This window comes from Macaca mulatta, chromosome 7 (genome assembly GCF_049350105.2).
Source record: "Macaca mulatta isolate MMU2019108-1 chromosome 7, T2T-MMU8v2.0, whole genome shotgun sequence".
In the NCBI taxonomy this organism is placed as follows: domain Eukaryota; kingdom Metazoa; phylum Chordata; class Mammalia; order Primates; family Cercopithecidae; genus Macaca; species Macaca mulatta.
In genome coordinates, this window is record NC_133412.1 from 89,681,933 (window position 1) to 89,703,199 (window position 21,267).

The window sequence follows — 21,267 nt, forward strand, 5'->3', positions numbered from 1 at the left end:
GGTGTGTAATGGTATCTCATTGTGGTTTTGATTTGCATTTCTCAAATGATTAGTGATATTCAGCATTTTTTCATATGCTTGTTGGCTACATGTATGTCTTCTTTTAAGAAGTGTCTGTTTATGTTCTTTGCCCACTTCTGAATGGGGTTTTCATTTGTAAATTTGTTTAAGTTCCTTATAGATGCTGGATATTAGATCTTTGTCAGATGCATAGTTTGTAAATATCTTCTCCTATTCTTAGGTTGTCTGTTTACTCTGTTGATTTGCTGTGCAGAAGCGCTTTAATTTAATTAGATTCCATTTGTGAATTTTTGTTTTTGTTGCAATTGCTTTTGGCATCTTTACCATGAAATCTTTCCAAGTTCTATGTCCAGAATGGTATTTACTAAGGTGTCTTCCAGGGTGTTTATAGTTTTAGATTTTCCCTTTAAGTCTTTACTTCATCTTGAGTTGATTTTTGTATATGGTGTAAGGTAGGAGTCCAGTTTCATTCTTCTGCATATGGCTAGCCAGCTATCCCAGCACCATTTATCGAATAGGAATTCCTTTCCCCCATTGCTTGTTTTTGTCAGCTTTGTGAAGATCAGATAGTTGTAGGTGTTCAGCCTTATATCTGGGCTCTCTATTCTGTCCCATTGTGTCCTGTATTTTCAGTGAGGGAGACAAGGCCCTGAACTTACACAGCCCCAGCCCCTCCAGGGCTGCACGCCAGGGACCCCTGCCCAGACCTGCCAGGAATGGCTGCTCCTGTGTGGGCCTCCAGCTCAGCCATGCATGGACACAGGCAGGTCAATGACCAGAGGCTGAAGGGTCATAGGAAGGATGTCAGGGCAGCAGCAGCTCCGTGGAGGGAGCCGTGGACCACTCTTACATTTAAATCCACCTGCCAGTCAGGAACAAGTTCACTTCCATAACACAACTTTATTGTGTTTACACAGTTAAACACAGCTCACATGTTCACTGTAGACACAGAACTGCTGTGAAAGGACGGCCCATTTCTAGGCTTTTCCATGAAGATTAATATGCCACTAGTTTGTTCCCTGTGCCCGTCTGCTAGCATTGGCCAGTCAGCGGCGGGTTAAGGAGAAGTCAGCAGGGAGAAACTTAAATTGGAGAAAAAAAATTTCTAGCAGATGCTGTTTGGTTACTCACCCAGCTTCCACCACCCTTTCTGCTGTCTCAAGAACCCAGATATTTTTTGTCATGTTCCCCAAGTCCTCTCTCGGTAGAGGCCCCAGGAAGAGCCCTCAAAGGCGGAGCTCTCCAGACACTGTCATGAGCAAATGCGAGCCCGGGACAGCCGTGGCCATCCAGCAACACACCTTGTGGAGGGAAGTGTGCACCACTCAGGGGGACTGGGGGACCAGAGCAGGTGCCATGGGAGAAGCCCAACCTGCAGCCCCTGGCCTCCGCTTAAACCGGTTTGAGCTGGATTTCCTACTACCTGCAGCTGAAGCACTTTGATTGCTACAATTCTACTCATCTTGTCTCTCTTAAGCTGGTCAAATGCAAGTGAACGTGGGTTCCAGCTGGATGCTGAGTTGAACTCTGCGTTTGCACTCCTGCTGCACCCCCTGTGGCACACTCAGCCAGGGGCCTGTGCTTCTTCCCTGTGCCTGGAAGGGGCATGGCTCCATGTGGGTTCCCCCTCGAGCAGACCACAATGAGGACTTGGGTGCATGAAGTGATCCCAGGAAGTGCAGGGCAGGGGTGGAGGTGGAGAGGGAGGCAGGGGAGGGAGAGAGGTCCATGAATGAGGGGTTCCCACTGCAGGCAACGGGCTCAACCCACTGGGCCCTCAGGGAGACTGTGGGACACAGGCCTCCAATGTCCTCACTGGAGAGGGCAGAGGTGAGCATTTCTACAGACTCCCATCCCCATGGATGAGGGGGCTCTGGGGCACAGACTCCCCTGGCATAGCCGAGCTGTGCTTGCAGGTGGGGGGGACATTCCCAAGGTGGCAGAGAAGAAAAGAATAATCGAGAAGCAGGCTAGTAGGTATGTCCTGTCCTACAGGACAGCTGGGTGGCTGGGGCTCTGAATGGGGCTTCACAGCCTCTGCTTAATCACAGAAGCCTCAACTTTCTTATTTGTGAAATGGGGCTAATGTTTGGGGTACATACCTGGCAGGGCCAATGTGACAAGAAGCAATAATAAATGTACTTCCTGGCATACAGCAGGGGCTCTGTAAGTGCTGATCCTGTCAGTGGCAGCTCTGTAAGGAAAGCAGCTGCCTCGGTTATGGTGCCAAATGCTGTGTGCTGGGCTCTGCTCTCCCTCTGCCACCTCTACCCCACCCCTTCCTCCTGTGTCCACGAGTGGCCCGGGGCTCCAGGCAAATTAGGCGTTAGCAACCTGAGCTGGCCTGCTGGCCTAGAGGCCAGGCCACTGTCCTGAGTTGTCCCGGCCAAGGCTGTGGGGACCACATGAGGCAGCCAGGCCAGGCGGGTGCCCCTGCTTGGTGTCCGCAGCCTGGACCCAGGTTGATCTGCAGGGTCACTGCCAACTGCCGGTGCCCACAGATCGCGCCACTTGGCCCTCTGGCCTGAGCAACCACCTGCTGCCTTCCATGGGAGGCCTAGCCGCCTGACCTTTCCCTCCCAACGTCATTTTCCGTTCTGCTGTGTTATTGGCTGGGCCTGAAACGCTCCTCTGAGGGCGTGGGAAGGACTGTTCTGAGGCTTGTCATTGTTTCAGGATCAGGTTGCCTCAGCCGCTAAATCAGACAGAAACCAGAACCTCCTCTTGAGTCACCCACACCCATGACAGGGGCCTCAGGAGGAGGGTGGGGCTGGGGTGGAGGGTGGGGACTCTCTTGGCCTGTCTGGGCCTAGAAGGCCTCAGCGGTGCCCTCCTGCAGGCAGCCCAGCTGCAATTTTGCAGCTCTGGCCAAGCACCAAGCTGGCATGAGGGTCTGGACCTCAGCCTGAGCCCTGCCAGCCTGAGTAGGTGGGAAGGAGGTGGCCCTCTCAGACAGGGGAATGCAACCGCTCCTACCATGGAACCAGGGGAAGGAGGCTTCGGGGTTTGGGATGAATGCTGCGAAGAAAGGCCTGCAGGAAGCTCCTTCAGATCTTCCCGAAGGCAGGAACCCCAGCACTCACTTCCTAAGTCTCCAGCCCCATTCCAAGACTGGGCTGGGGCGTGAGGACCCCTGCACAGCTCACCACTTGAGCCCTCTCTAAACAGCCTCCTGTACATCTGCGTCCCATGTGTCCTTTGAGGAGGAAGGAAGCCACCCCCGGGGGTTCTCAGCCGTTCCCTGGAAGAAGTTGGCTCTGGCCTCAGACATGCGTCTCCTGTCAACAAATGAAAGCCAGGCCGCTCATCAGCTCCACTATCGGTTAGAAACCTGCAACCACCTCTGGCTCTCCGTCTGTACAACCAGGGGTCCTGGCCCCATCCCCTCCCCAGGCTGGCTGGCTGTGGATTCCATGCCAAGACACACTGCCCAGGCACATCTCCAGCTGGCAGGAGGCTACGGTGCCACGTTCAGGCTCTGCCAGTGCTTCTACGGCCTTTTGTCCCCTTCGAATGTCCTTAGATGGAGAGCCTGGGCCACTCCTCCTGTGTGCTCCTTGTTCTTCCACTGCAGAGTGGCCAAAGGAGGGGCTCTGGCTCCCAGCCTGGGCCCCAGCAGGAGGGCCTGTCAGCTTTTCCCATGGTGCAGCCTTTGAGGACCCCAGCTGAATCCCACCCGCCTGCCCTCCACGGGCTACAGCCCTTCCTCATGGTCACCTGCATTAAGCACCTACTGTATACCCAGGGCTGTGTCCTGTGAAAACAGAGCAGATGTAAGCCAGGTCTCTGGTCACGGCGCCAGCATCTGAACAGCGTTTGCAGTTCGAAAAGCATTCATTTGACCCTCATGGTCACTTCCAGGTGTGCAGAGTCCAGGAATTGTCCTGTTTTCCAGATGAGGAAATGGATGCTTTTGTGAGGTCACATCACATGCACGGAGCACAGATGTGCCTGAGGGCCACGCCCTGCAGCAGGGGTGGGATTAGAATCTAGCTGTTTTGGAGCCATTGTCTTTTCCGTGATGTTCTGAGGGGCCCCTCTGTTTCTTCTGAGGAGTTTCATGCTGATTATTAGAGACAAGGTGGTTCAGGCAAGACCGCTCTTGAGCATGGACGCAGGCACGTCAAAGTTCACGCACACTCACACCACAGGCGTTCCAGAGCACCTCAGATGGGAGGGGCCTGCCGGAGGGTAAGGTCAGAGGGCCCTGGGTGGGCAGCAGATGCAGTGATGAGAAGAGGGCATCCCAGGGAGCTGCTCTGGGGATCAGCATGCGAGGCTGGACGAAGCGGTGTGGACAGAGCGCAGATGTGGTCACAGGCCACACTCTGCAGCAGGTCAGGCTAGGCTGGTGTTAGAGTCAAGAATGGGAGGCTTGGGACTGTGGTCTGTGGTCTGTGCTGCAGTTTGATGGTATCACAGCAGGTTTTGACCTGGGAGGTGACTCCCTGAATGCATTCAGTCTGGAGGAGCCTGGGAAGTGGCGAAGGGAAAGGGTCTCCAATGAGAGTAACTGCTGTTGCCCACTTGGCAGGTGAAGAGGGCCTGGAAATTGGATTTTTAAAACTTAGAGTCAACCTGATGATTCAGTAACAAGTGGGGCACATCTGGCTTGTAATAATAATAACTCATTCTGCACTGCAAAGGTCTTTATGGACCACAAACTGTGCCTACAGGAAAGACTTTACCATCTTTCATGGCAGCTTATCACCTTCAGAGCCTCTGGAAGGACCCCACAAGCCCTCCCCTTGCACTGAGGGTTGCCCCACACCTGCCTGCATAGGCTATTTGGGGGGTCTCTGCACCCAGATCTGTCCCTGGATGGGGTTTGGCAGGTGGTCAGTTTTGCTGTGTGAATTGTAAATAAACAGTCTTTTAGCAGCCACCTCCCCACTCTCTGCAGCCTCAGCTTCACTGTTCTGTGCCCCTCCCCTCTTTCCTGCCTTGTACTATTTGGACTCCTTTTCTCTAATCAAAATCTGCTCCCTGGAAGAATCAGAGAGCAGTCACTTATTTTCCTCGGGGCCAACATCTTCACTCGGTCATCATTCTACTGTAAGCTGGTGAACATAGCACCTGACATAGAGTAGGTGCGCAGTAAACTAGAAGGAAAGGAAAATGGGTTTTGAACGACTGGGTGGATGCATGGGTAGATGCGTGGGTGGATGCATGGATGTCTACGTGAAGAGGCTCTCCTATGCAGAAAAGCTACTGAACATGGATCGGATTAGAGAAAAGTGGGAAGAAGCCTCCATCAGATGCTTCACCTCTCTTACTGCCTGGGCATTACTCTTCGGGCTCTCACTTTCTTGAAAGTGGCAAGAAATAAAGCTGATGAGTATGTGAGAGGACGGGCAATGCGATCAGAGTGCTTACAGTCACAGGCAGTAACATGCATGCAGTGTGAGCAGAGGTGGTCCAGTTCAGGCTGAGGCAAGGTACAGCAATCTCAGTGGGACCTGGGAATGCTGCAGGGCCTGCCTCAGTGTCACTTGCAGGGCCCCAGATCCCTCCAGATGGAATGGGAGTCAACACATCCCTGATCTAGCTGGTGACACCAGGCATCTTTTATCTCCTGAGACTCCACTTTCTGATGAGGGACTATACTGAAGCAAGATAGTTTCCAAGGCCCCGTTGCCCCTTTGCTGACCCTTAGGTTTCATGGGTTAGAATGGCAAAGGTGCTGAGACCCCGGGTTCTCTCCAGAGCTGTAAACCATCTCCAAAGGAAAACTGCAAGGAACATCTGTCCATCTATCTATACGTATGTATAGATACATAGCTTAGGCTGGGTGCAGTGGTGCGCGCCTGTAATCCCGGCACTTTGGGAGGCCGAGGTGGGCAGATCGCCTGAGGTCAGGAGTTCGAGACCATTCTGGCCAACATGGTGAAACCCCCTCTGTACTAAAAAAAACACAAAAGTTGGCTGGGTGCAGTGGTGTGTGCCTGTAATCCCAGCTACTCAGGAGGCTGAGTTAGGAGAATTGCTTGAGCCTGGGAGGTGGAGGTTGCAGTGAGCTGAGATCACACCATTGCACTCCATCCTGGGTGACAGAGAGGGACTCTGTCTCAAAAAAAAAAAAAAAAAAGAAAAAGAAAAAAAGAAAAAACATGTATATATAGTTTGAAGTCTCTGGAGACCTTTGCTGTATGTGTGTATATACGTGTGTGTATAGATACATTCACATAACATATGTATACATCATATATGCACACATATATAATTTATACATATGCATACGTATTTTTTTTAAATAAGAAAATGTGTGAGTCACTGGGGTCTGAGTTCATGTTCAAAAGATCAAAAGTGGACATGTAGACTGCATGCCCATGCTCACTGCAGCACTATTTGTAAGTTACGGAATCAATCTAATCATTCAATAATGGTTGAATGGATAAAGAAAGTGTGGTGTAGACGCACAATGGTATACTATTCAGCTGTAAAAAAGAAAGACGTTCTGTCATTTGTCACGACATAGATGGAACTGGAGGACATTATGCTGAGTGAAATAAGCCAGGCACAGAAAGACAAATACCGCAGGTTCTCACTTGTATGTGGGGTGGAAAATAATCAAAGTTAAAGAAGCAGAGAGCAGAATGGTGCCAGAGGTTGTGGGAGAGCTGGCGAGGGGAGTGAGGACATGACGGTCAAAGGGCACATGGTCTCAATTAGGCAGGAGGAATACATGTTTTGTTTTTTTTTTTAGGAAATGGGGTCTTGCTGTGTTGCCCAGGCTAGTCTCGATCTCCTGGGCTCAAAGGATCTTTCCGTGCTTGTCCTCCTGTATGGCTGGGATTACAGGTGTGCACCGTAAGTTTTCTTTTCTTTGAGATATATTGCACAGTGTGGTAAATATAGTAAGTAATAATGTGTTGTACATTTCAAAATCACCAAGAGAGTAAATTTCAAATGTCCTTACCACAAAAAATGATGAGTGTGTAAGGGGATGGATATGCTAATTACTTGATTTAATTTTTTATGTTATGTTCATCAGTCATCACATCACTTTGTACCCATAAATACATACAACTGTAATTTATCCATTTAGAATATTAAAAGTAAAATTTAAATGTAAAAAAGTGGGCCTCTGACATAGGAAGCTCTTGGGGGTGGCCCAGCACGAGGATCTGGGCAGGCCTGGCCCTGAGCTCATGTGATCCGTCTGGCATGTGGCTTTGGTGGGTACAGGAGGGGAAGCATGGGAGGAGGGGGTCCTGCTCTGGTGTGGTCTGGTGCCTGAGAACTGGGCAGACCCATGTTGGGCCCCTGTGTGACAACTGTCTTCCTGACCAGCTCCCAGGCATTTGGGTGGCCAAAGGACTACTCCTAGCCAGGGAGCACAGGTGACCTGTGACACTTCCAGGCAAGAGCTTCTGAATGCTGGTGTGAGAACATCCAGAGGGCGCCTTCCCTCTGAAATGGAAGCCGACAGTTTGAGATGGTGGCTTCCTGTCAACCGAGTCCTGGAGAGACGACCACGATTAGTCTCCTGCTAACCATGATGGATGCTTACTGTGGGCAAGAAAGAAACTTCTGCTGCTATCAGCCACAAAGACTTGGGGCTTGTGACCATTGCACCACCTAACCTGCCCTGACAGGGTTGAGGCCCAAATATTCCCAAAAATCCCAGAAAAAATCACCTTATTTTTCTTCTTCCCATGTGCTGGCTCTCAGATTCTTGGTGGCTGATCTGGGTTTCCTGGCAAAACTTTTCAGCAACACTGCTGATGACCTGAAGTATTCCAACACCTTCCCTGCTCCTCCCCCAGGCTCCCAGCCACTCACTCTGGGGGATCGCTGCAGATGCAATGTTTCTTGATAGGAGGGAGGGTGTGACTCCAAGCCAGGCTGAGGAATTGCAGCGAATGGGGGCCTCCAGGAAAGGCCTCCCCTGGAAGTGGAGCCCCAGTTGGCATAAAAAGCTGTTTTCGCCGGGAGTGGTGGCTCACGCCTGTAATCCCAGCACTTTGGGAGGCTGAGGCGGGCTGATGAGCTGAGGTCAGGAGTTTGAGACCAGCCTCAACATGGAGAAACTCCATCTCTACTAAAAATACAAAATTAACCGGGTGTGGTGGTGCATGCCTGTAATCCCAGCTACTCAGGAGGCTGAGGCAGGAGAATTGCTTGAACGTGGGAGGCGGAGGTTGTGGTAAGCCGAGATCACGCCATTGCACTCCAGCCTGGACAACAAGAGGGAAACTCTGTCTCAAAAAAATAAATAAATAAAAATAAAAATAAATAAAAAGCTGTTTTCACACTTGCCTTATTTTCTGCTGAGAACTGATAGTCTCCTCTGGATGTGAAGCAGCCAGGGAGAAATCTCTGTCCCGGGAACACAGTGTTAAGCAGGGAGCTGAGAGGTGCACACATAACCTTGGCAGGCTCGGCTCTGCCTCCTGGGCGTCTGCAGCCCAAGTGCATGACTGGCACACCCAGTGTGGACGCACCCTAAGTGCCCCTGGGGCTGGGCGGACCACAAAACACGCAGCCTTCAGCTCCGGCAGTGGCAGGTTCGATGGGGAGGTGGTTTTTAAAAACCTCCTGCTTATCGATTTCTGCGTGGTGAGGGAAAGTTCAGCCGGCCTTTCCGTGGAGAGAAGCTGAAAACCAACCCTGCTTTGTCCGCATCTATTTCCTGCCAGCTCTCAGCAGCGTGACCAACTGCCTCTGCTGGTGGCGTGACCTTGGGTACGTCACCTCACTGCCGGCTCTCCGTTGCTCCCTCATCCCTGTCATCACCAACATTTCCTGAAGCCCACCATGGGCCACACGTGGACTCCATGTCTCACAGGAAGTTGCTCCTTAAACGCTCACAGAACCACCCTGGGTAGGTAAAACTCTTCTCCATTCCCATTTTTCCAGATGAGGCGATTGGCACACAGAGAGGTTAAGAAACGTAATGGAGGTCACCCAGTGGTGGCATTGGATGAGAGAGAGCTCAGCCCAGTACCCACCTCTGGGGACTGACCGCCCAGATGTGTGTTGCCAAAATCCACTCCCCTTCTGATTGGAGTACTTTTTCCTCCGTGTCATGCCCGTGCCCGCTTGCCCTGGTGTTTATGAACACATCATTCCCTTCTCTTCCCCACGGGGACAGCACAAGAGATGCTGGTGGCTGGCTGTGCCTCCAGCCATGTGAGGACCTGATAGGCCAGCCTCCCTGCCGGATTCAGGACCCAGCCTGCCAGTGGGCCTGAGTCACAAGAGAAGCCATGGCTGGTGAGGAGGGTCACTGGCCCGCCTGAGAGAGGTATGGGGACCAGTCTGATGCAGCAGCAGAAGGCAGGGCTGGCCCTTTTTCCAGTGGTCATCCTTGCACCCCACACAGAACCTTGGTACCAACGTGACCCCACGTGGCAGCCCCCGGAAGTGTGATGAGCAACCACTGAGGCCAGAAGCCCAGCTGGTGCTGGGAGACAGGCTGTTGCCCCTCCAGAGGCCTGGGTCAAGCAAAGGTGACATACCAGGGAGGGGTTAGACTCCTAGGGAAGAGGTTGGGAGGGTCTCTGATCTAGAAAGCACAAGCAGGAGGAGCAGTTATGGGGCCTTGCCCAGTTCTTGGCAGTCCTTCTCTGTTGCCCATATTGGGTAATGTCGAGACCCAACCAAAGATCCCAGCAATACCAGTTTGACCCGGGGTAAGGGGGCTTTCATTCCAGACACTCAGGGTCTCTTCCTTTGGAATGGGATGGGGGTGTAGTGGGGAGGGTACTCCGTCAGGGGGTGCTGCTCAGCACAGGGTAAAGACGTGCAGGTGTCTGGCCTGCATCTTCCATCAGCCCCCATAGCAGGAAGGAGACCCACAGCAGGGGATCCTGATGGGGGGACACGCCCACACCCTGTCCTTCAAGGCTGGCCCTGATGGCAAGCTCACTGCTCCTCCCAAGTCCTGTCTGGACCCTGTCATGTCCATCCAGGTCCTCCAACAAGCAGACAGCAAGCCAGGAGGAGAGGGGCAAGAGATTCATCGGGGGAAGCACCTGTGGCAGATGGGGAGAGAGACTTGAGTCTGGATGAAGGTCTGACCCTGGGACAGGGAGAGAGGGAAGGGGGATTGGGCAGGAGGATGTGCGTACCCAGGGGAGCCCCGAGAAAGCTATGCTGCTAGGCTGATGAGAAGCCCCAGAGAGAGGCCTGCATACAGGGCAGTGGGTCGGGCAGGAATGGCTTGGTTCTAGGGACTAGTGCCTGTACGGTATCCAGTCACTGGCTGGAGTGGCTGGTGAAGGGGAGACCTCTGTGTGATCAGTGACTCCTGTTGGGGCGGCAGTGGGCAGCTGTGCCTTCTTCCAGCATGTTCTTTTAGGAGATCCCATAATTCCCACTGGTTTCTGGGGCCCCCTTTCCCGATAGGGACCTAGGCCTCCTATCTCCCCATGCCCTCTGTCTGTGGACCCCTCACCCCAGCTGACTGCCATCCCCTCTGGTCCTATCTGGCAGGCAGCTCTTGCTGCTGGGTCTGGGACCCACCAGCTAGGTGCTCCTCCTGCCCCGCAGCTGCCCAGAGAGGGGCACCCAGAAGCACGTGCAGCCTTAGTTCACAGGGAGTCCTGTGTGGGGCAGAAATGGCCCCCTGTGGGTGAGCCGGGACAGGAAAAGGCTGTGGAGATGAGGAAGGGACCCTGAAGACAGACCTGGCCTTGGCCACACTCATGCCTGGAGCTGGCTTGAGCCCTGTAGGGTGGGGTCAGATGGAGCCCAGATGCTGGCTGGAGGGTCCAGATGAACAAGTGCCGGGCGCGGGGGCAGCCTGGCCAGTTCTCAAGGGACCACGGGCAGCAGGACATTGGTGTCCCCACCTCCGCTGGGCCCAGCTTTTGAGAACAGTGAGAGGAAATGGAGGCTGGGATGGGCAGGGCCCTCACTGGACATAGGCCTACCGCCTGGGAAGGAGGCCTGTGTTTGAGAAATCCCTTCAGCCTGGGAGGGCAGAGAGACAACACCCTGTGTGGGTGTTCGGCCTTCAGCAGCACCACGCCCTCCCACCCCCAGAGCTATTTCTGCAGCTTCCTGGCTTGGTTCCTCTTGCTCCACCCCCACCTCTGTCCCGGGTGAGACCTGCTGGGAGCAGAGGCCCCAGGAGCCACAGCAGGGCAGGGCCTGGGGAGGAGGGACGCCCCCTGTGGAGCAGCATGGGCGAGGGGCCATTGCCAAGTCACAGCCAGGTTTAACCCCTAGGATTCCAGTTAAAATGGAAAATTTGGACTCAATCTGCCTCTCCCCACTGAGCAGAACCTGCTGGGGCTCCAGCCTGCCTCCTTCTGGGCTCTGGGTGTTTCTTGGTAACTTCTCCCATGGCAGGGACGCCACAGAGCTTCGGGGGCAGATGACCACGTGTGGCTGCTCCTGTTGGCTGGAGGGGACAGGAACCTGTGACGGTGTCCTCTTTCTTCCCCTAGAGCAGAGCCGCGGACTGGGAAGGCGCCCTATCACCAAGAGGACAGGCCCTGCAGAATGCTGTGGGGAGGAAGACATGATGCAACAGCTTCAAAGCACCTGGCAGAGCTCTCGCCTCTTTCCCTGCAATTGCCAGTGTCCAGATGGGCAGTCGGTCAGCCCTGGGACTGCTCGAGTGTTGCCTGCACTCAGCAGCCGTGACCCAGAGCCCAGCTGCCCAGAAAAACAGAAGCTGTCATGGAGGAATTTGTGTTCCTGTCACACATTCAAAAATTACTTTTTTTTTTTTTTTTTTTAAAGAACCTACACTTTTGGGCCCTTATAAACAATCCATCTTCTAAAAGTCCACCTGGGACAGGCTGGATATCTTCACAGCCACCTATTTAAGTAAATTCCCCATCTCCATCACCACCGAGACTCCTCTCAGCTCCTGCTTCCTTTTTTCTCCTAGCTTGCGTTGTCAGTAACACACTCCGGATTAGACTTATTTACCTTGTTATCACGTCTTCCTACCCTGACTCCCAGTAGAATAGAAGCTCGAGGAGGGAGGGATGTTGCCTGTCTTGTTTACTCTGTATCCTCAGAACTTAAACTGTGCCTGGCATGCCATAGACACTCGATAAATATTTCTGGAATGAATAAAAAGGATGCTTTCTTCAGAAAATGGTGACGCTTTCTCAGCAGGGCTGGAAGGGTGGACGCTGGCATCTCTGTTGCTCCTAGAAGCCCCCCTGACATGGTCTGCCCTGGGCTAGAATCCAGTGCACCTCCCTTTCTGGTCTTTACCACAACCTGGGACACCTTGAGACTGGACCCCTAGATTGGTGGCAGGACCTGCTCCAAGCTGCCCAGCAAGACCTGGGCAAGCCACCCGCACCAGCCTGGGGCTCCCAACTTCCTCTGTGCTCACCCCTGCACCCTCATGCCTCACCTGGGAGCTGATGAGACATGCGAAAACTCCAGCACCACCCCGGACCTGCAGGGACCAGGGGATGCATTTGAACCAGGGATCCACGTCAAACAAGTGCACACTGCAGTTTCCCATGCGATGCCCTGCCCACAAACGCCCCCTTCTCCCAAGCTAAGTGGAGGGCTTTGCTGAAGTCACCTTGATTCTTCCTCCCTGCAGCTACTAAAACAGGCAACGCTGGCAGCTGAGGGGCGCAGGCCTTAGCATTACCGCAGAAACCGTGAAGGGCAAACCCGGCAATTAGCCGGGGAGAGTGGGGAGGCGAGGCAGGCACAATGGGAAGGCAGGGGAACAGCAGCTGTAATTGCAGGGTGTGCCAGCCCTGGGGACTCGCAGGGGGAGGGCATTAAGACGTGGAGGCAACTACCTATGCGTGAGCTCCTGTCGGGTGGGGGCCCACAGGGGCTGGCAGGGGAGGGGCGGGGTGATGGGATGCGAGGAAGATGTGAGTCCAGCCACCTCGAGCCTGAACCCAGCCTTCCTAGATGTCCAGGGGGAGCCTCCCCCACTTGTCCCCATACCCTCGCGGGTGACACCCAAGGGATGCTGCCCCAGGCTTCTAGGCCACGGGAGGGTGAGGCTTCCTGGAAGCTGTTTCCCTGTTTGGTGCATCTGAATTGGATCCAGAGAGTTCTAAGCTGTCAGAGTGAATTTCACACTGAGGCTCCCTGGCACCCTGGGGCTTCATGGCAGGGTGTGGAGGCAGCCTGTGGGGCAAAGAGGCCAACCTGGTGGGCTTCCTGCCCCTTGCCTGACCCCTGCATCCCACACACACTGACTTCGGCCAGGCAGTGCTGCTTCTGTTTTATATTGAAATTTCTGAACGAGATTTCATTTCAGGAATGAGTCTTGCTATTTTAAAAAAGAGAGCAAGAAAGGAACTTTATTCATCTGCTCTGCTGTCTCATTTTATAGATGAGGAGGGAAGTGGCGTGCCCAGAGATACTTGGGTAAGAAGAGACAAGTTCCGTTCTCCTACTTCCTGGCTCCAGAGAAGGAAACGGCACATTTAGGGAGGACTCTGTATCCTTGGGCAGATTCCCAGAGCCTGGGCATTTTTATTGTCCTAGAAAAATGATGTGGAAGCTGAGAATCAGGATACTTCACTCCCTAGAAGACTGCCGAGGTTTGAGAGGGAGCTGGGCTTGGCACCCAGGTTTGTGGGGAGCATTGGGCCATCTGGAACCCAGGGTGACATCACCCCACCCCTGCCAGCCTCTTCTGCCCTGTCCTCAGCTCCGCTCTGTCCACTGCCAATCAGTCGCTGCAGGAGAAGGCATCGTGCAGGGGATGGAGCCCCCAGCAGCCCTGATGCAGCCCTCCTTGGCCCCAGAGTCCAGCAAGACTGGGTACAATAACATATTTGATTTCACCCATGGGAGGGCTTCAAAGGAAAGGGAAACCAGTTGGGGCCAGAAAGGGCTGAAACCACCTGAGAGCTGCCACTCCCTCCTGCCCCCTGCCCCTGGGACTCCTACACCATCCCAAGCTCGTGAGATCTGATCCGCCCCTCATGTTCCATGACAAGACCCACTGCATCCCAGGTGCCTCCCCTGAACCCTCAGCCACCAGGCACGCTGGCTTCTTTCACTCTCCTTCCCCGCCAAGGCAGGTGCCCCCCGATCCCCCAAAGAGGACCCAGTTATGCCTGCAGAGAGGTTCTCTTGTGCCAGCCACACATGTGCTCTCCTGTGCCCATGGGAGAGCCTGACAGCCCCTCTGTGGGGTGTGGACCTGGGTGGGATGAGCCCCTGATACTAATCTGAGTGTGACCTCGAGGTGACGGAACTTTTCTGCTTCTGCCTTTCCTCACACGTAAAACCAGAAGACGGTAATGGAAGAAATGTCTCTTGGTGACCCCCAGACTGACCTCTGCAACCCCTGCCATCCAGGGATCCATCAGCATTTCTTAGCGACAGGAGGACATTGTTGCACTGGATGCTGGGGAGTGGGGTGGGGCGCCGTGCCTAGTGACCCGAGGGCCAGGGCCACGTCCCAGGGCCGCCTCTGTAGGCATTGCAAAGTCATATGCCAAGTGGGGACATGGCACTGGGATCAGCTCAGCATCCCTCCTCCCCTCTGTCCAGCACCCTTGCCTCTGGGGACTGCCTTCTGTCTCCCCATGTAATTCTGGGGGTCTGCCAGGCCCAGCTGCCCCCAGCCTCATGCAGCACGGGCGCATATGTAGAGAGCCCTTCCCCACCGGCACTAGGCTGAGAAGTTTGGCGCTGGAAGTCAAGTGGTGTGTCCCCTGCTCCTGGAAAAGCTTGTCCAACACCAGAGAGTGAGGTCCACAGGCAGGCAGGGGTGGCGCTAAGTGAGAGACAGAGCAGAGCCACGATGGGGCGTCCCTGGGCCCTTGTGGCCTGCACTGGCTCTTGGCAGGGGCACTCTGGCCCTCCTTGCTGTCTGTGACCCAGCTCTCCATGCCTGACCTCTCCCTGTATCCCTCCTGTCTGTGTCTGCCCGGGATGACTGACTGCCTGGTTTGGGAGAGCAGCAGCTCTTGGCTTTTCCCATGTTCCCTACCTGGAGCATTCAGCCCCACACCAGGGATCAGGCTGGAGTGTGGCCTGGGCAACAGGCAGCCAGGGTGAGAACCGAGGCTGAGGGAGAGGAGTCTCTCTGGGGTGCAGAGCAGGTGAGGAAGGCAGCTCCAACACTATCTGGGGAGGCTCCCTGCTCCAGCCTGGGAGGATTGGGGCCCAGCATACTGGGGGTCTCTGCCCTCAGGGACCCAGGACCCAGGGAGGGAGAGGAGGTCAGCGTTGAGCAGAGGCCCATAACATGAAGCAGGAGGACGTCAGCACCCGAGAGACCTGACCGAGAGCCACTGGTGACTCGGGGGAGTGGCTGGGCTGCCTGCAGGTTCCCCTGGGCACTCCCACCCCTGTGGACCCCCTTCTGATCTATTGTTCCTGGGCTACGCCGTGCTCCCGTGGGCCCCTCAGCAGGGCTTCCCTATTCCCTCCAGCTTTCTGTTTCCATGCAGAAAGTTCCCGAAGCCTGGACCAGGAGTGGGCTTAGTACCAGGCTGAAGCAAACAAGGCAAGGGCCACACCAGCCTGTCTGCCCTTCCCCGGTTTTAAAGTCTGGTGCCCGGAGAAACATCAACCTTTGATTTTAGCCACGTGCGATTGCTTTTCTTCCGGAATAATTAGTAGCATCCAACCCTGAAACCCGGACACTTTTTCCTGAAACACCCTGGGCCTCAGGACAGCTGGAAAGGCCGAGTGGCTCACACAGCCTTTCATGCTGCCCTCCTGCCGGTCCACATGGGGACCGCAGTCACACTGGCCAAGTGGGCTGGATGACAATATTTTATTTTAAGACCCAGATTTCCAGCCAGCTGCCTCAGCTGTGTTATGACCCTCTCTGTTCACACAGGTTGAAAGGAAGATGGCAGGCAGCGCCCTGCTTTGGGGGTGGGGGGAGGGCTGCAGCACCATCCTTTCCCTGGACTCCCCTATTCCCTGACACCAGGATGAAAGCAGACCCCTCATGATCCCCCGGCCAGGGCAGCCCAAGACCCAGCGTCACTGGGCCCAGGTGGTGGGTCCTCCGGCCAGAACGGGGGGAGGCTCCTGTTTCCCAATACCCCCACCTGGCTTCCGAGAAGGTGCAAATAAAATAACGAACGAAAGGAGGGAAGCGGGGAGGCACCCAAAATAAAGCCCTCTGAGGATGAAAGCCCGAATCCAGTGTTTCCATGGAAAAAAAGACTTCCATTTGTTCTTGGGTAGAGTTTAAAGAAGAACAGAGTATTGTCATCACGAAATGGTTTCATTTCAAGCCTTGACTTCGGGGGGTTTGTTCTGGTTTTGTACTTTCTCTCCTCCCTGTGGCTGCTGCACATGAAAGGCTGGGGTCAGGCCCGGCACGGGGGTGGGAAGCAGGGGCTGTGCGTTTCGCTTTGATTTCCCCGAGAACAGCAGGAAGCTCATTCCACCTGGAGATGTCTGGCTGTCTCCTTCCGGCCAGTCCCAGACTTTGCTGAGAATAATTCCTTCTTGAAAAAAACATAACAATTCCCATTAAATGTTTCAAATTGCCCACACCAAACTCAAAGCTCAGAGTGAGGGCTTTGAAGGCTTTTCACGGAACAAAAATAAAACCCTTCGCAGACCTTGGAGAGATGTGGCTGAAATAACTCCCGGGTATGTGAAACGCGCCTGAGGTATGTGAGTGGCAGAACAGCAGCCCTGGTACCCGAGGTGGGGAAGGTTTGATGAACAAACTGAAGAAATGAGGATTGTCGCTGGAAGAGGCGCTGCTCCCAGGGATTTCAAAGATTTTTGTGATTTGATCCAACATTGGGTGATTAGCTCCACTAATGAGAGAAGCAGATAATCCCAAACAATGACTACTCCCTCCGGCCACCTATCCCCCTCTGGCCTTCCATCAAGATGGCTGGGGAGAAGGTGACCAGCCCAGGCAGAAACCCATGCCAAGGTCTTTGAGGTCGTTCTGAGCTCAGTCTCAACAAAGCCATACTCAAATTCAATTAATGCACTCAGTAAACATTTATTGAGCACCTACTATATGCAAGGCATTGTTCTAGGTGCTGGAGATACAGCAGTCAACAAAATGACAAAAATCCCTGGACATCTCGGCTGCATGGTCCTACAAACCCAGAAGGAGCATGTGACGGTTCTCCGGGCCTATCTTCTCCAACTGGACCAAGCACACAAATCACCTGGGGCCTTGTTAGGAGCAGCCTCTGATCAGAGTCTGAGGAGGGGCCTGGAGCTCTGCATTTCTGACAAACTCCCGGGTGGTGTCACGGCTGCTGGCTCAGCTCCCTGGGTTCCATCCCAGCTCCGCCACACACTGTGTCAGCGTGGGCAAGCTTTTTAAATGCATTCTCCTCCATTTTCTCATACATAAAATAGACCTTCATATAGAGCCCACCTTGCAGAAATGTATTAGGGAAATAAATTTTCCTTTTTTTTTTTTTTTTTTTGAGTAAGCCCACTTGCACTGGGTTTCCCATTCCTCACAGTGTCTGTGGATGCATCGTTGTATCTTGATCTTGCTCTTGTTCTGAATTTCCCCATCTTTCCTGCCAAACCACTACATACCCTTGATTCAAAAGGCTCCTTCCAGACCTGAGAGGATAGAAGGGTGTGCAGCTCTCTCTTCAGATGCTGCCACTTTGGGTGGCTGAGCATGGAGAGGGGAGGGAAGAGCTTCTCCATAGAACTTCTGCTAGAGAATCTCATCCTGCACCGCCTTTTAGCAGCCGGGGGACTAAGTGGACTGCGGGGGGGTTGCCATATCATCCCGGGACCACAGAGGTCACCTGGAAAGATGGACTAGCCAAGAGTTACTCAGCACCCTGGATCTGCGGTCAGACTCCCGGGGTGCGACTCTTGGCTCCTCTGCTCAAGACCTGGGTGACCTTAGGCAAGGGACTTAACCTCCCCACTCCTCTTCCTGTCCAGTAAAATAGGGGTCAACGGGGTGCCGACTCCTAGACTTGGTTGTTCCTCCATTTCTCTGCTTTCTTGTGATCCAATTTGGAAGCAGGCCCACAACGAACATGGTGGGGAGGCATCTGTTCCAGGCAGGTGGCATTTTACCTTGGGACTTCAAATTCCCGAGTGGGTGAGTTTGTGGTTTAGATGCCACTAGTGATGGTCACACTGATAGGTCATGAAGACTGACGCCAACCTGAGTTCCAGCAAGGGGTTCGAGTGTCTTAATGACATTACAAAGCTCTTCCAAAGCTTTGAAAGACTGAAAATGAACCTGACATTGTGAGACCCACAAGGCAGGGCAGGGAACGTGCCCAGTGAAGCCCGAACTCCTTCATCTGGGTGGTGACCAGCCTGAGTACTTGAGTGTGAGTCAGACACAGGCAGCCACGGCTGCAACTCACAGCCTTCAGCAACCCCTGCCACCCACCACACCTTCTGGTATAAGCAGGAGGCCTTGGTCTCAGGGAGAATCCCATCTACCACCTACTGGGTAGATGACTACAAAGCGACTAGGCAATTTGTTTAAACCCTCTGAGTCTCAGGTATTTCATGTATAACATGAGAACACTGGTTTCTAAGGATGCTTGGCTTAATGCCAGGTGGGACGACAGCAACTCCAGCAGAACAAATGTCTGCAATGTCACCGTAGTGGGGTAGGGGGGCTCACCCCAGTCCATCCCCACCCAGAACCTATGTGGAGGCTTGTCCTCTACAGCAACACCATGCAATATGTGGGACATACTTTACCAATAATCATTGTTTATCTGATATTCAGTTTTAACTGGGTGTCTTCCACTTTAGCTGTCAACCCTACCCCCTGACTCCATGCTCCACTTTGGTCTCCCACCCAAAGCCTCCCAGCCTCCTTGAAGTCTGGCTCACCTTGCTGCCTGCCCCAGCTCAGATGCCCCTCCTCAGTTGAGGGAAGAAGATGTTCCGTCTCGTGTCTATACTATTATTAAGTACAAACTATGTTTATCTCCAGCTTCTTTTTTGATTTGCAAAAAGTTATCTTGGATTTTGTTGTTGTTGCTGTTAAGCACAGTGCCTGTTTTTAGCTTTTTTTCATTCCCACAATCACTTTCCTTCTCCTGAAAGCAATGAGGGTGTGAGGACTTTGGGAAAGGAAGAGCTCAAGGACGGATCCTTCGAGACACTGTCTCCAAGCGCAGGGAGCTGAGGAGGCTGCCACTACTGGGGCAGAGGGTGGGGAACAGAGTCGTTCTGGGAACTCAAGGGTGTAGATGAGGTTTAACTGTTCTAAGGGCATCTTGTTTGGAGCCCAGCTGTGTGCATTGATGAGGCCCATTTAAATATTTTAAATAATTAGTAAATTCCTTTTTGCAATAGGAAATGCTTGTATGTTATTTATTTATTTATTTATTTTACTCAAATGGCACAAAATGGCATTGAGTGAAGCCTCACTCTTTCCCATCCCCAAGCTTTTTCTCTACTCCCCGAAGACCAACTTGACAACAGACGCAAATTGTGCACCCTGGGACATATTCGTCCCTTTTGGTTGGGTGTGTTTTGGGCACAGACAGTAGCTGTGCAATGTGCATGGTTCAGCATCCTGCTTCCCCCTCGCTCTCCTAGGCTGGAGAGCATTGTAAACCCACCCCATCTGCAGTTGCCTTTAGGTGGGTTACCACAGGCAGTGGAGGCCCACCCCATCTGCAGTTGCCTTTAGGTGGGTTACCACAGGCAGTGGAGGATGTGGTCTCAGCACCTGTGCTGGGGCTCAGAGAAAGGACCTGGCACCAGACGTCCATGAAACACTTGGATAGCCCCTGGGAATGCCACCCTCCTCCTGGAACAGTTGGTCTCGATCGCTGATTAATGTTTACCAGAACAATTTAAAACTCAACTTTGCATTCAAAAGAGAGCCCAATGCTATACCAGGGGCATAGTTTGTGATTCCATCTGAGCTTTGTTGATGTGCTTAGAGCTGTTTGTACACACTTTTAATAAGTATATACACACCGACTTTTGTTTTGCTCCCTTTAATGTCACTGCTCATAAACACTTCCCTGTACTAACATAAGATCATATCTTTTTGATTTGCAATGGAAAAACTGTGTCACTATTTTTTCCACCACTCAAGCATCTATGGACTTGATCTTTTTGCCAGAGTTCTCTCGCTGGCGTTTGAATACAAAAAAGAATGTGAACTATGTCATCTGAAAACTGCTGATTAACTCTTAAAATTTCTCAGCTCTCATTTGCTCCACATGTAAAGATTAAAAGCTGTAAGAGTCATGTGTCTGCCTTCTTCTGCTTCAGAACACTCCACCCCCACCCCATCTTCTCCACACATGCCATTCCTTGCAGGCTTCTGGCAGTGGAAAGGATTAGTCAACTATGTCAAAGGCCAGGAGCCAGACATCACGCCCCACGTTAGCCAGGAAAACCCTCTCCTCCCAAGTCATGCCCTCTCCCTGCCAGCCCCAACACCCCAGGCACCTGGTACAAAATCATTGAGCAGAGAGTGGGTGCTTCAGTGGCTAACTCTCCCCTTCACAGCATTCACTGAAATACTCACTGGACCATGCTGGAAAAGAGCATACGGGGTTTCCCCTTGAAGGACGGTGAGTCTGAGTGTCCTTAAAGACAGGATTGCCATTGCAAATGCTATGGCAAAGATGAATTTTGAGCTTGGTGCAGACATCGGTAACCAGAGACGTGATATCACCACAGGTACTGGTATTGGAGAGCAGTCACCCAATCAGAAAACATGACAACGGATGGGCTGGTGCTGGACCTTGGAGCCCACTTCAGGGTGGGGTGAGGCTATTAATCTTTGAGATGCTGGGTCCCCTGGGGGCTCTGGAGAAAGGCTAGGTCAGTGAACCATGGGGGCATAGCAGTGGGTACTGGGCCATAGTCTGGAAGGATGGCAGGGTCCTCATAACCAGCGCAGCTGTCACTGGGAGTACTGGCTAAACACTGGCCCCTGGAGTGAGCTGGGATTACAGGCCCCTGCCACCATGCCCAGCTAATTTTTGTAGTTTTAGTAGAGACACGGTTTCACCATGTTGGCCAGGCTGGTCTCGAACTGCTGACCTCAGGTGATCCACCTGCCTCGTCCTCCCAAAGTGCTGGGATTACAGGCATGAGCTACCATGCCTGGCAGTTTTCCCCATTTTACAGATGAGGAAATTGAGACTCAGAGAGGTTCCCAACTGGTGGGTGGTAGGGTCAGGATTTTAACCAGCTAATCAGCTTGTCTGACATTAGGTTCCAAGCTTTTCAGAGGACAAATCACCCATATCTCTAAAAGGGAAGGCACAAGGTATACTCAGAAGGCCATTTACCCTTAAAATGAGGACTCAACTTGAGGCTGCAGACATTTGGCCCCTTACTTCACAGCAATTTCCTTTTTTACTTTGGACCTTTTTG

The 21,267-nt window shown here is 53.0% G+C and overlaps 2 long non-coding RNA genes across 2 annotated transcripts; one reads left to right on the forward strand and one right to left on the reverse strand.

Moving 5' to 3' along the window:
* Nucleotides 1-901: 901 nt before the first annotated feature.
* LOC144330133 (uncharacterized) lies at nt 902-8,441 on the reverse strand. The gene is made up of 3 exons (XR_013396025.1): nt 8,284-8,441; nt 7,662-8,201; nt 902-4,566 (listed from the first exon to the last, which is right to left on the reverse strand). It is a non-coding gene; the product is annotated as an uncharacterized LOC144330133 (long non-coding RNA).
* A 111-nt stretch (nt 8,442-8,552) lies between these two features.
* LOC144330132 (uncharacterized) lies at nt 8,553-12,082 on the forward strand. The gene is made up of 2 exons (XR_013396024.1): nt 8,553-8,848; nt 11,421-12,082. It is a non-coding gene; the product is annotated as an uncharacterized LOC144330132 (long non-coding RNA).
* The last annotated feature ends 9,185 nt before the right edge of the window (nt 12,083-21,267 follow it).